Here is a 15,674-nt window from a genome sequence, read left to right on the forward strand (position 1 = left end):
CACCCCTCCTCCCCCTCCCCTTTTTTCTTTTTCCTTTTTTTCCCCACCCCTCCTCCCCCTCCCCCCTCCCTTTTTTTTTTTTTTTTTTTTTTTTTTTTTCTCTCCTCTTTCTCTCCCTTTCTAACTAGATGGTACCCATCAGGACTCTGAAACTCATTTTTTTTTTAATATTATCCAGCCCAGTCTGGTCCACTTCGGTGTGATTTTTATTTATTTTATTTTTTCTACTACTTATACATTTGTATTTCACTACCTCAGACATTCCAGTATGGGTTTAAGCGTCAGCTTGTTATAATTTTTGTTCTTGTAGGTGCACTTTATTGTTAATACCAAATTTGGAGGGGCACTCGGTGCCATTAGGATAGGCCAGTTTTTTGGGTTTTACGGCTTAGTTTCCTCCGTTACCCGGCAGCCTCCACAATGGCTAGTGGGTTTTGTCGCATAGTTTTTTTTGCGACTTTTGGGGTTTTTTGGGGTTTTTGCTTGTTTTCTGTGTGTTTTAAACTGCCAGTTTATCGTCATCTTTGTTATGTCAGCCCTCATCCTCTGTTCTTTTGTTTACTAAATGCAGGCTAATCGTGTGCCTAATGGCATGAGTCCTGTTACTTTTACTTCGTGGAATTGTAGAGGTCTTGGTAAGGCACTAAAGAGGGGGAAAGTATTCTCACATCTGAAATCTTTGTCATCCGATATAATTTTTTTGCAGGAGACCCACATTCAACCTACTGAGCAGAGACGTTTGAGATCATTATGGGTGTCGCAAGTTTACCAATCTACTTTTTCATCCAAGGCGAGAGGGGTTGCCATCCTTATCCGCAAATCTATTCCGTTCGTATTCAACTCCATGACAACTGACCCAGGTGGGAGATACATACTTGTCACCGGTGCAATCAATTCATTTCCTTTGGCTCTCTTAAATATCTATGCCCCCAATTTTGACTGCCCTGACTTTTTTCGTAAAGTCTTTAATCTGGTTGCAGAATATAATACTCATAATATAATCATTGGGGGTGACTTCAACTGCTATTTTGACCCTCTGTTGGACAGATCTTCGAATAAAGCTGCCCCATCATTGAAATCGGTAACAGTTCTCAACGATCTGGTGAAATCATTTGATTTAGTTGATATTTGGAGGCTTCAGCATCCCCTCGATAGGCAATATTCTTTCTTTTCTCCTGTACATGGTAGTTTCACCAGAATCGATCATTTCATAGTGGACTCAAAGCTAATTTCTCACACGGTTAGCTCAACATATCATAGTATTTTAGTGTCTGATCATGCTCCCCTTTCAATCCAATTTGATTTTAATCTCCATAAACCTTCATATAGCTGGAAATTTAACCCCTCTCTTAACTCAGATAAAACATTTAATGACTATATCCTGTCTAAGATGTCAGATTTTCGGCTTGACAACGATAACGGGGCAGTCTCCGACTCAGTTCTTTGGGAGTCATTTAAGGTAGTACTACGGGGTCATATCATCTCATATCAATCGTCCACCAAAAGGTCCAGGTTGAGACGTTTTGCAGCCATCGAAGAAGAATTAGCAGTGTTGGAGGATAATTTCCGCAACACGAAAGATGAAGGTACCCTTAGTGCCATGTTAAAGGTAAAGTATGAATATAATCAGTTGTTGGGAGATCAGGTCGGAAGTTATATCCGCAGACTCAAGCAGAAACACTTCGAGCTAGGCGATAAACCTGATAAATTACTTGCGAGGCAACTAAAAGGCATACAGGCTGAAAGGGCAATTCACAAAATCTCCTCTGCCACTGGACAATTGATAACTGATCCCAAACTGATTAATGATAGATTTTTAGATTTTTTCAATCAGTTGTATACTTCCAAAGCTAACCCCAGTGACGCTGACCTGGAGGGTTTCCTTAACTCCTTGAACGTTCCGACTCTTAATGAAGCCTCTAAGCTAGAACTGGATACTAATATCACGCTGGAGGAAATAAAAACAGCGATTCGTTCCTTTCCAAACGGTAAGGCCTGTGGGCCTGATGGGTTTGGAATAGAATTTTATAAAAAACATATCGATATAATTTCCCCTCTTCTTCTTCGGATGATTAATTGTTCTATAATTGATGGTATATTTCCCAGCAGCATATATGATGCACACATCTGCTTCCTCCTGAAAAAAGACAGGGATAGCACTAATGTTGCGTCTTATCGTCCTTTAAGCCTCCTGAATAGCGATCAAAAGATTATTGCGAAAGTTCTGACTAATCGATTAAAAGTTGAAAAAAATGTTGGCACACTAATCCATCCTGACCAGTCAGGCTTTATTCCGGACAGATTTTCTTTCTCCAATACTCGCCGTCTGTTAAATACTATATACCACACAAAACCATCGCACTCTGCTGTTATCTCATTGGATGCTAGACAAGCATTTGATCAAATTGAATGGAGATTCATGTTCATGACACTCCAGAAGTTCGGCTTTGGCGATAAATTCACGTCTCTTTTAAAAATGCTCTACGCTTGTCCCAAGTCCTCTGTCTTGACCAATCACGACAGATCTCCTTCCTTCTTATTACAACGCGGAACTAGACAGGGATGCAGCCTCTCTCCCTTGCTCTTTGCTCTCGCTTTAGAGCCCCTTGCTATCGCCATTAGATCTTGTCCTCAGATTAAAGGCATTGATCACGGCGCACCTGATAGCCCCATTGCTCTATACGCAGATGACGTGATCCTGACTTTGTCTGATGTTAGATTGTCCCTCACACCACTTTTAAACCTTATAAAGAACTTTGGGGAGCTCTCTGGTTTTACCATCAACTGGGATAAGAGTCTGTTCATGCCCCTGTCCGACGGGCTCGACCCCGCCTTTCTCAATAACTTACCATTTAAAGTTTCCACAGAGTCCTTCGTGTATCTCGGAATCACCATCCCCAGGAACCCAAAACTTCTTTTTAAGTTGAATTATTCTGCCCTCATCGACAAACTCAAAAGTATGACTGATAAATGGAGGCTTCTTCCTCTCTCGTTAATTGGCCGTGTTAATATCGTTAAGATGGTAGTTCTTCCAAAATTTATGTACCTCTTTCAAAACATTCCCATATATCTCACAGCCTCTTTTTTCAAGCTGATAGATTCTATCATTACTCCTTTTATTTGGGCGGATAAACCTCCTCGTATCTCGAAGGCACACCTACAGAAGCCCGCAGCAGATGGAGGTCTTGGCCTCCCTGTCTTTCGCCACTACTATTGGGCCTGTAACGCCAGAGCTATGGTTTTTTGGAGTCACTCTACTGCTGTGGCCCACCAGAGCATTTTTCTAGGTCCCTGTTGGCCTGAAATTGAGACTCGGATAGCTTCAGCCAATGCAGGTGCCTCCTTAGCAGCCATCTTATTTTCGAAATTGAACCTACCTCCTAAATGCTTTAAGGATGATTTTGTTATGCATAACACCTGTAAAATTTTGAAACAGATTAAGGGTGTGCTGAATCTCCCTGGTCTGTCTACCCACGCTCCTATCTGTAAAAATCCTAGTTTTAAACCAGGCATGACGGATACTGTTTTTCTACAGTGGTCCATTAAAGGCCTGGCTTCCGTTAAAGACCTTTACGTTAATAACCACTTTGCCTCTTTTGCTCAGTTGCAGGAGAGATTTGGCCTCCCCTCCAGCCACTTTTTCCGATATTTGCAAGTCAGAAACTTCACTAAACAATCTATCCCTTTTTTTGAAACTTTGCCGGTGCAACATGGTTTTTATGAGCTTATGTCCAAACCTCCCACATCTAAACACTTGATTTCTCAGTTTGTTGATCTTTTTGATTTGGCTGCCCCTTCTCTCCATATTAAAGAAGCCTGGGTATCAGACATTGGGATGGAGATTTCGGACGAGCTGTGGGCTCAGGGCCTTAAGAGGATCAAGTCTTGCTCCATCAATGCCAGACTTCAACTTATTCAATTTAAGGTCATTCATCGTCTGCATTACTCCAAGGCCAAACTGAACCGGATTTTTCCTTCGGTTTCTGCTACCTGCGATAAGTGTAAACTAGATGATGGTACGCTGGGTCACCATTTCTGGTCCTGCCCTAAGCTTCAGAACTTCTGGGTGGATGTTTTTAATTTGTATAGTTTTATATATGGTAAACAGCTGACCCCTGACAGTCATCTGATTTTATTTGGCTGCTCCAACTTCTCTCTCACTCTTCCCTCATCATTGCAGCAAGCCCTTATGTTTGGCATGGTGGTAGCAAAAAGAGTTATTCTTAGAGACTGGAAATCAGTTTCTCCCCCCTGTTTCAAGAAGTGGTTGAATGACATGGTATCTTGTATCTACCTGGAAGAAATCCGGTATACTCTGTCAGACACCCGCTACAAGTTCCTAGATACCTGGGGACCCTTTATTGAGTATATTAAAAATGGTAGACATCGCCCTCTGGACCAGTGATGTTGGATTCTTCTCTCCATCCCATGTTGTCTTGTTTAGTCCACGTTAAGCTAGACACAGTCAAGTCTCTGCCCCCTTGTCTACACTTGGACCTTGCTCTTTGGACACTGTGGACTCTGTCCTGGACTTTTTACTCTACCTGTATTCCCTGACTCTGTATGTGAGCTGACATGCATAAGTGTTACTATTTCGTGACTATATCCCTGCTGGCAGTTTGTTTTGTTTTTGTTTTGTTTGGTCCTGTTCTGTTTTGTTTTTTTTTTGTCATTATGTTTTGTCTCTGCTGTTTTGTATGTGTTTTATACTTGAAAAATCTTATAAATAAAATTTTCAAAAAAAAAAAAAAAAAAAAAAAAAAAAAAAAAAGAAGTGAACCACCGTCGTAGTCCTGAAAACCCAGGGTTAAACCTGAAGTTACCTCGCTAACCCCAAATCCCGCTTCGTAGTACAGGCCCCTGGTGTCTGGTTGTTTTGGTGCACGGTGGTCTTTTACCAGAGGGGAGAAGTTTAAACAGTTTGTGTATAGGATGTGAGGGGTCTGCAGAAGTGTTATCTACACTGTTGACCCTGGACCAGTACAGGTACTCCATGGAGGGCAAGTCAGTTGAAGTAATCTTTTCTGTTCCTTTTCTACAAGTAATAGTGAGATTTGCAGAAGTAATGAAGTATGCAAAAAAATACTGATCCTCCCTTCACTATAGTCAACTCTTGGGATGATGTTTTGATGTAATAAAGGCAACCCTTTTTGTTGTTTGTTTGTTTGTTTGTTTGTTTGTTTGGAATGAAACGGCTTTCTTTGTGGTCCTCTGCAGGGACGTTGCCAAACATTATTAACAGTTGGAGCTTCCCCAAGTGTGTCGGGGCATGCTCCCCTCCAGAAGAAATTTGTGAAAAAATAGACATATATCTCATAATACAGAACTCTGGTCAGTTTTGTGGTTGTCGATGGGCAAGTTGAAACTTTAAAATGTGAGAGATTAACCCTGAAAAATGCAATGTTCTAGCACTGTAGAGAAATACTTATGCTGGCTCTAGAGTTGCAAATAAGAACATTTTAGATTTTTGCCATGCCAGAAGTGATGATGAATTAGAATCGTTATATGTTAATTCTGTTCCATTTTTCATCTGAATAATGGCTAAGAGGATAAGATAGTCAAAAACAGAAGATGGCAGCTTCTGCAAAAATGTCATCCCTTATTTAAAAGAATGATAGTATAACTACTGTAATGCATAATACTTCCACAATGTTCTATAGGCTTAATATTTCTATACCTTCCCCTACAGTCTCATAGCGATGAACTATAGTCAGCTACTTTAGCTTAGTATGAGTTTCCTCTGTTTCATAAAATAAGATTATAATAGTTTGTTTTTTGAAAGGAAGTATGAACACAGCCAAAGTAACAGCAAAACGTAGCTGCAACTGCTTTTGTCCAAACCTTAATCTTAACCTGAAAGATCTTCAAGGAATTCAATGGTTTATGTCTAGTCACTGGAGGAGGGTCTCTTGAAATACTTTTTAATAATCCACATTGTTGGTGTGTAGAAAGCTTTGTAATTTCCTGTGTCGTTCTAGCCAATAACTTACTGACAATGTGGTAGGTTTGTTTACACATTGTCATTGCATTTTACATTTTTAAATAAATCTATCTACATGCAATATATACTTTATCTAACATTATCAATAATATCAAAGGCATCATTGTAATGGATATCACAGGCTTTTTGGCTTGTTATCTCCTATCTCATAATGTTTTGAGATCATAGGATATCTTGTGTAAAATGATTGTTGTTTTTAAGACCGCCACATGTACACTTAATTTCCAAAGTGAAAATGCTCAACCAGGAATGTTTAAGCACAGAGGTCTCCAACCACTTGGCAATGTACTGGTGCTGGGATATGACAATAATTAATTCCAACTTCCTGGGAATTAGCAGTAAAGAGCATGGAGGAGATTCCAAGAGACCAGCAGTTACTCTTGGAGAGCTGCACATGGCTGTAGGAGGTCCTTAACCCATCACCAGCACCTTTGTGCAAGGAAGAATGGGATTTGCACTGCAAGAGCCCTTCAAAATGACCTCCAGAAGGCCACTGGTGTGAATGTATCAGACCTAAAAATCAGAAACAGACTTCATGAGGGTTGCCTGAAGGCTTGGCGTCCTCTTGTGCGCATTGGCATTTGCTTTAGAACACCATAATTGGCAGGTCTGTCGTTGTATTTTTGAGATGAGAGCAAGTTCACCCTGAGCCCATGTGACATATGTGACAGAGTCTGGAGTAGTCATGGAGAACATTATGCTGCCCTAACATTGTTCAGCATGACTGGTTTGGTGGTGGGTCAGTGATGGTCTGGGGCGAAAGTTCCGTGGTTTGATTCCTGGCTGTGTGAGGCTCTCCCAGTGCTTGCAGGGTTGCGTCAGTCAGAGCATCTGGTGTAAGACATGCAGTATGTCAAATCTGTAACGCCCTATGAAGCTTTGCGGTGGTGACCCCTCCGTTAATGGAGGGACATAGCCAAACAAAGGGATTACTTAATTACTCTTAAATAGTGGAGATGACGAGCACGACTGGTACATTAGATGAAGTAGAGAAAAGTATTAGTATGAGGAGACATGAGACTGCTATTCTTATAATTTTGTGTCCAATGATACACTTAATACAGTTAACGAGAACTCAGATTGTTTTTTTTGTTTTTTTTTAATTTTATGTTCTGTGCCAATCTTTGTATTTAAGCAGAACATCACATCAGAACTTGGAAAATTGCAGAATTACTATGTGAAAATGTAAAGATTCTTGTGCAACTAAAAGCCCACAACATTTTGTGATTGTCATGTCAAATGGAGATCAGGGTTGGGAGCGTTTTAAAGATGTAAACCTGTACAATCCCAATTTACCTTTTAAAAATGGTAAATAGAGCCAAGGCAGAAGATGTGTGATTTGCTCAGCCTAATCTTTTTAGTATAACTGAGAAAATGTTGAACTCTAAGAGAACAGTACAGTGGTGGCAAAAGTAGCAGCGTTGCCAGCTTACTTACAAGTTAGCAAACTAACCAAACTTTAGCATCCTAGGTTCACATGTACTGAAGTAAAAGTCAGTGGTGTGACTTCGTACCTGCAGATTTCCAGTTTCCAGCCATCGAAGGCAGTTTTCTCCCCGCAACAAGTCATTATTATGCGCAGCGGTCGGTGGTATCCATGACAACACGGGGTCCTGTCACGTTTTGGTTTGTTGTGGTGTTGTGCCGTAAAATGCTGTGTAGTGTCACAATGCATGTGCACGGCGCAGAGTTCAGCTGCATTGTAGTATATCGCATTTGATTTTAAAAAGTAATCCCACCCAGTAACCTCAGTTTTTATCAAATATACCAATAATAGGACGACATAACAGATTACAGTTATCTTTTTTTTTGTATCCTGATTCCTGATTGCTGTTACATGTAATCTGTTACTCCCCAACCTGGTTGGAAATTTGCATCAACATAAACCTATGTCTTTGGTGTTAGTTTGGGTTTAACCACCTTACAACTTGCAGAGAAAAAAAGCCCAGGCGAGACAGACTAGAACACTTACTTACAATTACAGCTTTATGGCATAGAAAACCCTAATATAAAATTGTGTAAGCTGTTTTTCCACATGTTCCACGTGTTCTTTTCAACATCTAGTGTCATACAAAAATAAACCAATATTCATCTGAATGATTTACAGCGGAACCATACGTTTGACAGGAGTTACTCTAGCTCAGGCTGTTGGCCAGTAAACCAGTCTTATTTATTAATTTTGGTAGTAGGACAAGTGAAAGATCCACAAGGTGAAATTGAGAGTTTTCTTCAGATGAAGTGACATCTAAAAGGTTTCGATATTTGGAATATATAGGTATCTGGTGCTAATCAAGAACAGGGCCAGAAACTGGTGTCAAACACTACTCTCTTTGTCATGTGAATGCATGTTTGGCTGTGATACATCCCATCTGGATTTATGAAGAGTATTTATGGTCAACTGTTGTGTGTTTGAATCTAAGGGTGTACAAGGTTTTTCTTTAAAGAGGACCTATTATGAAAAACAAGTTTTTTCTTGCTTTAACATATATAAAGTGGTCTCCCCTCAGCCTGCCAACTCAGAGAAAGAGGAAAGCAACCAAATTCTGCAGTGTCTGTACGGCCGCCCGGATGAGCCATCCAGTCTGATGTGGCTTCTACGAGCCGTTCAGATTCTGCTCCTGTCGTTACGAAACGACGGGCGCGATTTTTTCGTAGCGGTGTATTGCGTTATTCAGGCAGCCAATCAGCACAGAGCCTCATTATCATAGCCTCCCCGCCCACTCAGAATCCACCATTGATAAGGAGGTTAGAGAATGGGAAGATAAAGACATGGCTCAGACAGAGGCTGAATTTCTAATTTATTTAGCAAAAACAATCAAAAGCTTGTTTTTAAGACATTCAAGGCCTGTCTAAAATAGGTATTAGATGTCATAAAAGGTCTCCTTTAAAGTGCTTGTTGTCGACCTCCTATGAAGGTTTTTGTGTGGACCATTCACCATGAATTGACGTAATAAACACTATACTATCTACAGACATTCTTATTCTTATTCTTTTTAATAAACAAGTTACTGTAAAGGTTGTCAGACTAACCCATTACATATTGTGCATTGCTTGACAAAGACTGGAGTTGGAGAGCCGTTCTGTTCTGAACATTGTTGTTTTATTTTGTGCCTATATTTTCTGGAGGACGACCAAAATTGATTTTTTTCTATGAATGATGTGGATGATTATAATGTATCTACCTGTAGTATTATCAATATATTTTGTATGTGTATCTTAATAAGCAGATTGAAAAATATATTTGGATGAATTAATTAAGACATATGCATTTTGATCAAGCAATAAGACCACGAAGTCTTAGAGTTCGGCCCAGTCGTATGATATAGGAGAGATTTCTATTCAGTTTTATCTTTTAGACTCTTATTTTCCTATTTTTTCTTTTGTATTTGTGAAGTTGATCCTTTTCTGCACTTGACAAGACAAGAATAACTTTATTACAAAGTGGTGAAGATAACAATAGAAAAAAGAAAAAACATTTGAACGGCTTCAACTTCAGACTTTTTTTTTTTACTATAAACGGTTTCAAACTAAAATAAAGGGGATGTTGGAAAATAAATTTAACTAAGTGTCATAATAAAAATGTCCATTCTATTACGGTATTGTGGGTTTTATCAAGTGAGGGTGAACCCCCAAAACCATCCATGTCTTTTCTATATCCTTTTCAGGGCTCCAGAACTAAATCCCAGATCTTTTCAGTTCAAAGGCAGAAGAGATTGTCAATCCACTGGAGGGCCACATACAGGAAAATACAAACTCATTCAGAATCACCAGTTAACCTGGCATAAATGTTTTGGCCTGTGGAAGCCAGAGTACCCCAGACAAACTCCACAGACCCCAGAACCCTCTTGCTGTGAGGAAACAGTTCCAACAACAGGGCTAGCCGCGCCACCAAAGCAGTCAGAGTAAATCCTTCCCCAGTGACGATAATATTATGTTTAATTCCAGTGCTGCAAGGAAGATGTGCAGAGGAATGGACCTTTACCTCCAAGGGATGTGTCTATAATACTACAATACCAGGAAGGAATGGCCATATGCTTTATCCTGCAGGTGTGCTGGACCACAGTTTTTGATAAGCACAGCTTTTTGAGATAATTGAGCTAGTTAGTAAATGTGTGTTTTTGAAAAGGCGTTTCTGCAGATATACATTACCCTCAGTGAACATTCTCATGTGAACCCAATGATGTCAACAAGCGGTGGAACCTAAAAATACATTACATACTGGATCTCAAATAAACAGCATCCAACTGCACTCAAAAGCCACATATTAGTGAGTGTTATAGAAACAAAAGCTACTATCTTATTAACCAAGAAAAAATAAATAATCTGTGTTGTTTACATTTGACACGAGCAATTTCTGATCTGGGTATGTGATGGGGTACTGTGGCTTGAATCTAAGCCTGTGGAGACATTTAGATCAGCTGTATGATGCTGTGATAACAGAAATGGCTTTAAAAACGTGAGGATTTAAGGTGTTATTTATTTATTTATGCATTTGGTTTGTTTTCATTATCATTTATTTAGAATGCCTCTGTGTCTCCACTCCATCTCATTCAGTGCTGCATTATATTCAATATTCTCTTTTTGACCAAGGGCGTTCTTAACTAAAAATTGAATTGTGTCCACATGATTGGGAAAATAGCATACAATATTTTCAGTTTAAGTATTTGAGATTTCAAAACTATAAATGGTTCCAAACAGCGATTTCGGAAACCACTTCAGAAGCATTTTTCATATTCTGCATGAATTGCTCAGAGGCACAGGTATGAATAAGACAAAAACATCAGAAAGTTTTTGATTTATTATTTAATCACTGATGCTGCAGCTCACGAGAACTGACCAGCTTAGTCCAAAATATAAAGCACAGGGTTGAATCTTTGAGGAATTATCACATGTATTGGAAGTATAGGCATGTTCCCATTAGCCGGAGTTCCTGGTACATTTATAGATCATTTGCACGTCTCTATTACCAGGAACGGCCCTTCAGAAGTGGCTTTCAGGAAACTCTACAGGGCGAAAAAACGCCCCAGTAGTAGGAGAGGTTGGTCAACAGGAACCTCCTGGCGGGTGGTTTTTGCTAATCGGGATTTCCAAATTATGTTTGGCCCTCTCACGTGAATATAAATCATGTGACCACAACTCATTTGAACTGTTTGGACCAGAGACATTTTGCTATGAGTACATTTGATGAAGTCGGATATTACAAGGAAACCGTCTATCTAGAAAACGACTAGATAGATGGACCAACGAGTCGGTGCAGGTCTTGTTGCCATGGTTTTCCATTGAAGAGTTCCAGCGGGGTTTGTGCTTTAATCTCAACTGCTATGACCGCACTGTATGTTATAAAAACAAGCAAAAATGCATGTTGCATCCATTTATATGTGTTTATTCACCTATTGCATTCTTTTTTCTCATATCCTTTTATGCTGCTGGTGGTTTGCAAACAGCAAAAAAATGCGAATTAACGCCCCCTTGTGGTCAGCTGTTTTATTTCAGTCAACGGATCTTGTGCGGCACAACAGTGCAATGGAGACACACTGGCTGAAGTGGCTGGGGAGATGGTCGGCCCTGTTAGAGGCTCCTGTACAGAGGGTTTACCCAGAACTCCCGCTAGTGGAAAAGTGCCTTTTGTGTCTTAATTACACAGGTATTACCAGGTTTGCATAGCACCAGCTGTAAAAGCAGGAGTTCACTTTCTGGCTCTACCTGAAGCAATTTGACCAGTGATTAACACAGAAGACAGTTAGACCATCAATCTGAGTTGTATGTGTACTTTTGTCTTGGATTAATGCAGTCCAACATATCAGATTTAGCTCACTGCAAACTTCCGGCCATATTTTGTGTTTTTTTGTTTGTTTCTTTATTTAGAAACTGCAGTACTTTGCTGTGCAAAATTTAACTGAATAGTTAAATGACTGAACAATAAATGTGATTGCTGACAGAAATAAAAAACTGTAGAAAAACTGTAAAAACTGTAGGGAGATCATGATGTCCAAGTGCATTTTTGTAGATTTTCAACCTTACGGTTGTCAGGTTGTGTTGTGATGTTCTTGTTACAGCAAGCTGTATTCAACTCTACAAAGATTATTTTGCTTGGGTCCATGACTGAAGGGTGCCCAGAGAGGCCCCTAATGACGATGAAATGATAATACAGAAAAAATAATGACACTGAGATATTAACTAACATACAATCACAAATGTTATTTTCAACGTCCTAAATACCTTTATCTGTTTTGGAAACATCAACGCCTGCAGGCCCCGTTACAAAACCAATAAGAAAACAAAGCACATGGAGAAAACTGGGGCAAAGTCAAAAAGCATAGGTAAGAAATTGACACTATAGAGAAGCTATAAATTTAAACCGGGGAGACATAATCTGGCAACCGAGTATAAGCATGCTGGAGGTATATAAACTGAGAAGCGTGACTCAGTGGGAAAGATCAAGGCTGTGTCTGAAATATTGACTGATCTGCTACGTAATCCTCCATGTAATAACGTAGACATTTCATGGTGCTGGTTGACTTTTCAACTGTCAGTTTCACTACATAGTGCACCACTTGGTTTCCAGAGAGCTGTGTAGCCTTGTTATGTTTATCAAAACTACAGTTAGATATCATACTCACTAAGTGATTTTATGAGGAACATTTTGATTTTGCAAACTGCCCACAGAGCTACAAGAGCATGGGGATTTTGAGTTCTGACTTATATGAAACAGTACATTTTAATATATTGTCAGCTCTCTCAGACACTACTATCACCTCCACTCCATGAATCCAGGGAGGCAGATAACCAATGGTACTACCTGTAAGACGCGGCAGCTTTGACCAACTCATCCATTTCCATGGCGCAGGTTCCGCTGGTCAGCAGCGCTTCTCTGAGTGGTCCCATAGGAAACTCTCTTGCCTACTGCTACTTAAGTGATCACTTATCTGCTAAGAAATGTCTTCCTCACTTTGAGTGGCCGGCAGCTCGTTGAATTCATTGTATTTCAGGTTTCCTGTCATGTTTTTTTTGTTTGTTTTTTTTAATCAAATAAATGTGCTGTGTTCCTGAGTGAATTCTCGTGATTATTTGTCTGTGGTATATCAGACAGTGACTCAGCATTCATTTTCTAAATCACCACACCATGAGGACACGTATGCTAAACACTGTAGTGATATGTTTTAAAGGACTACTATTGTAATTGCATTAATATGCAGACCACAGGGTAAAATGAAACCTAATCTAAATGTATTATTATTATTAATAATAATCATCATCATATTATTATGGTTTAGAAAATGTTCTCAAGTCCGTTCAAACTTATACACAAACTACATGAAGGTGTGATTTAACATTTCATATTACCTCTTCATAGTTGACAAATGTAAAGAAATTATTAGCACATCAAGCTATGCTAATTATCAGTATCCTTTCTTTAGCATAATTAAAAAAAATAAATGTGAAAGAATAGGATTTCCTTGATTAAATCAGCAACAAATTCTACTAAAGTATGCATGCAAGATTCATAAGAAATAAAATGGTTTTTTTTATAGCTCACAAACAAAAAATGGATTATAATAAGATACTCTAATCATATTTGTATCTATAGCACATTTTTCCTAAATCAAGATAAAAACAGGTAAATATCTAATTAAACCAAAGCATAAAAACAGAGCAAAACGCCCACCCCTTCCCCGGTCCCGGGTCCAGCAGCTCTATGCACCAGTTTTTGTGTAGAAAAAGTAACTCAAGTGTTGTCAGGGTGTTTTCTTTCAACTGTTTCTCAGACAAGAAGCCCTAAAGCCAATATGTCAAAACTATAAGGACGTTTTGTCAACAAATTATTTGATTTATAACAACTTAAAAATACTAATGCAACAAATGATGGCGCCCCCAACACGAGCAACACCCGCAACAAAACGCAACAGAACGCAGGATTAATGTTCTCCACCCCAACGTAGTGGGTATCAAATGAAACTAGAAAAGCTGTACTTTCAGATCAAACTGAACATAAACTTTTCTGGGCCGACCACTTCATGCCAATCAAAAAACAAACTGAAAGCCAAAATTCAGATTTCACAGCCAGCTCATCAGATCATCACACAGACATTACGTCAGCAAATCCCAAAACTATTCTCACCAAAGGCAGTATATTTTATTTCCTTACCGTTTCGTTGTCATCTTCAGTCAACCCACACCAAAATTTGACCAAAATCCACGGCTTAATCCTTCATAGTAGTGAAACTGTTTCATCCGCCGTCAAATATCCTGCCGGTTGCGGCCGTTTTATTGACTTCTCGTGGCTTTTGGGAATTTACATGAACTTTGTTGACATTTTACATGTCGCGATGTTACAAACGAGATATTACACTTGAACGAGACTTCATCCATCAGGCCTCTACCGTTGAGCGTAAACCAGGCCCCCGGTCTCACACTCAGCAGGCACGCCGATTTTTTCCAGTGGCCAGTCGCGGTACTGCAACAAAAAATCCCATGGGGCCCAAAAAGCTTTTTTCCCATAGACCGCAATAGTAAAAGAGAAAGCCTCTAAAACTCTTCACAGGACACCTCCAGCTGTAATCACCGTGAATTACTAATCTTTGTATTTTATATTTTTAAGTCATGGACTTTATATCCGTCAAAAATGTTTTCTAACGGCCAGAAAAGTCAAAGAAAAGTCTCTTTCTGGGCGTGACGTCACGGCTGTGTCCGTGCACTCCATGGATGTATTATATGAATACATATTATATAATTATATTATATTAATACATTAATAATATATGTAATAATATACATTCATTAATATATTACCGGTATATTAATACATATTATATTAATACCAAAGATACTCTATACAGAAGATAGCGCATTACAGTTACTGTCAATGGTATGAAATGGTATACACTTCCTGTCTCCTAAGTGGGCGTGGTCGCCCCTCTCCCCACTTCGTTTTGGAACATACAACACTAGATACAGTACAACTTTAATATTTGCGCCTTATTTTGCCGCTCGTTTTTTTTTTTATCTGCTACCTTTTATCTGCCACCTTCTGTCTGCTCTGCTTTATATGATATCAACACAGTACAAGATCATCGGATCAGTCTAATATTCTTTTTTCCCTTCCAAAAAGACTTCAATAATAACAATAACAGTATTATTAAGCAAAGAAGCAAGTTTTATTTTAGTTTTAAACTTCTTTTTATCCGATGGGAAAACGACTTTGGCAGTTCCGCAGTGACCGACGACTCTGAGCCTATGACTGCAAAATCTCGCGAGAGTGTGTTGCTCAGACAGAGACAGGTCTCAAACAAAGTTCATTTTCTCCTAATTTTTTGGTCTGAAAATTGCCATTTTGGTGTCAGAATGTTCAGAAGGTATGTGGCTTTTGAAAAATGGGTCCCATATTTAATTAGGTTACTATGGCGCGAAGGAATTGGTAATAATCTGTGCTCACGTTTACTTTTCCCATAGGACTCAATAGACTCAGGACCTGCTTCCTGTCTCCTAAAGGGGCGGGGCAGTGGGGAAACCCACGTGACACCGATACAGGAAACCCAACCGTAGTGGGCTATCTCGTTTATAGAACGTCTCTGTTAATACGCGTTCTCATTGCCCCGGGGCATGATGGGAGGCCCCAGAGCATCATGGCAGGTGACTCAACTGCACATGCTCTATGGGCCCCTTAACGCGGAAG

Source organism: Cololabis saira, chromosome 20 (assembly GCF_033807715.1).
Source record: "Cololabis saira isolate AMF1-May2022 chromosome 20, fColSai1.1, whole genome shotgun sequence".
Taxonomy (NCBI): domain Eukaryota; kingdom Metazoa; phylum Chordata; class Actinopteri; order Beloniformes; family Belonidae; genus Cololabis; species Cololabis saira.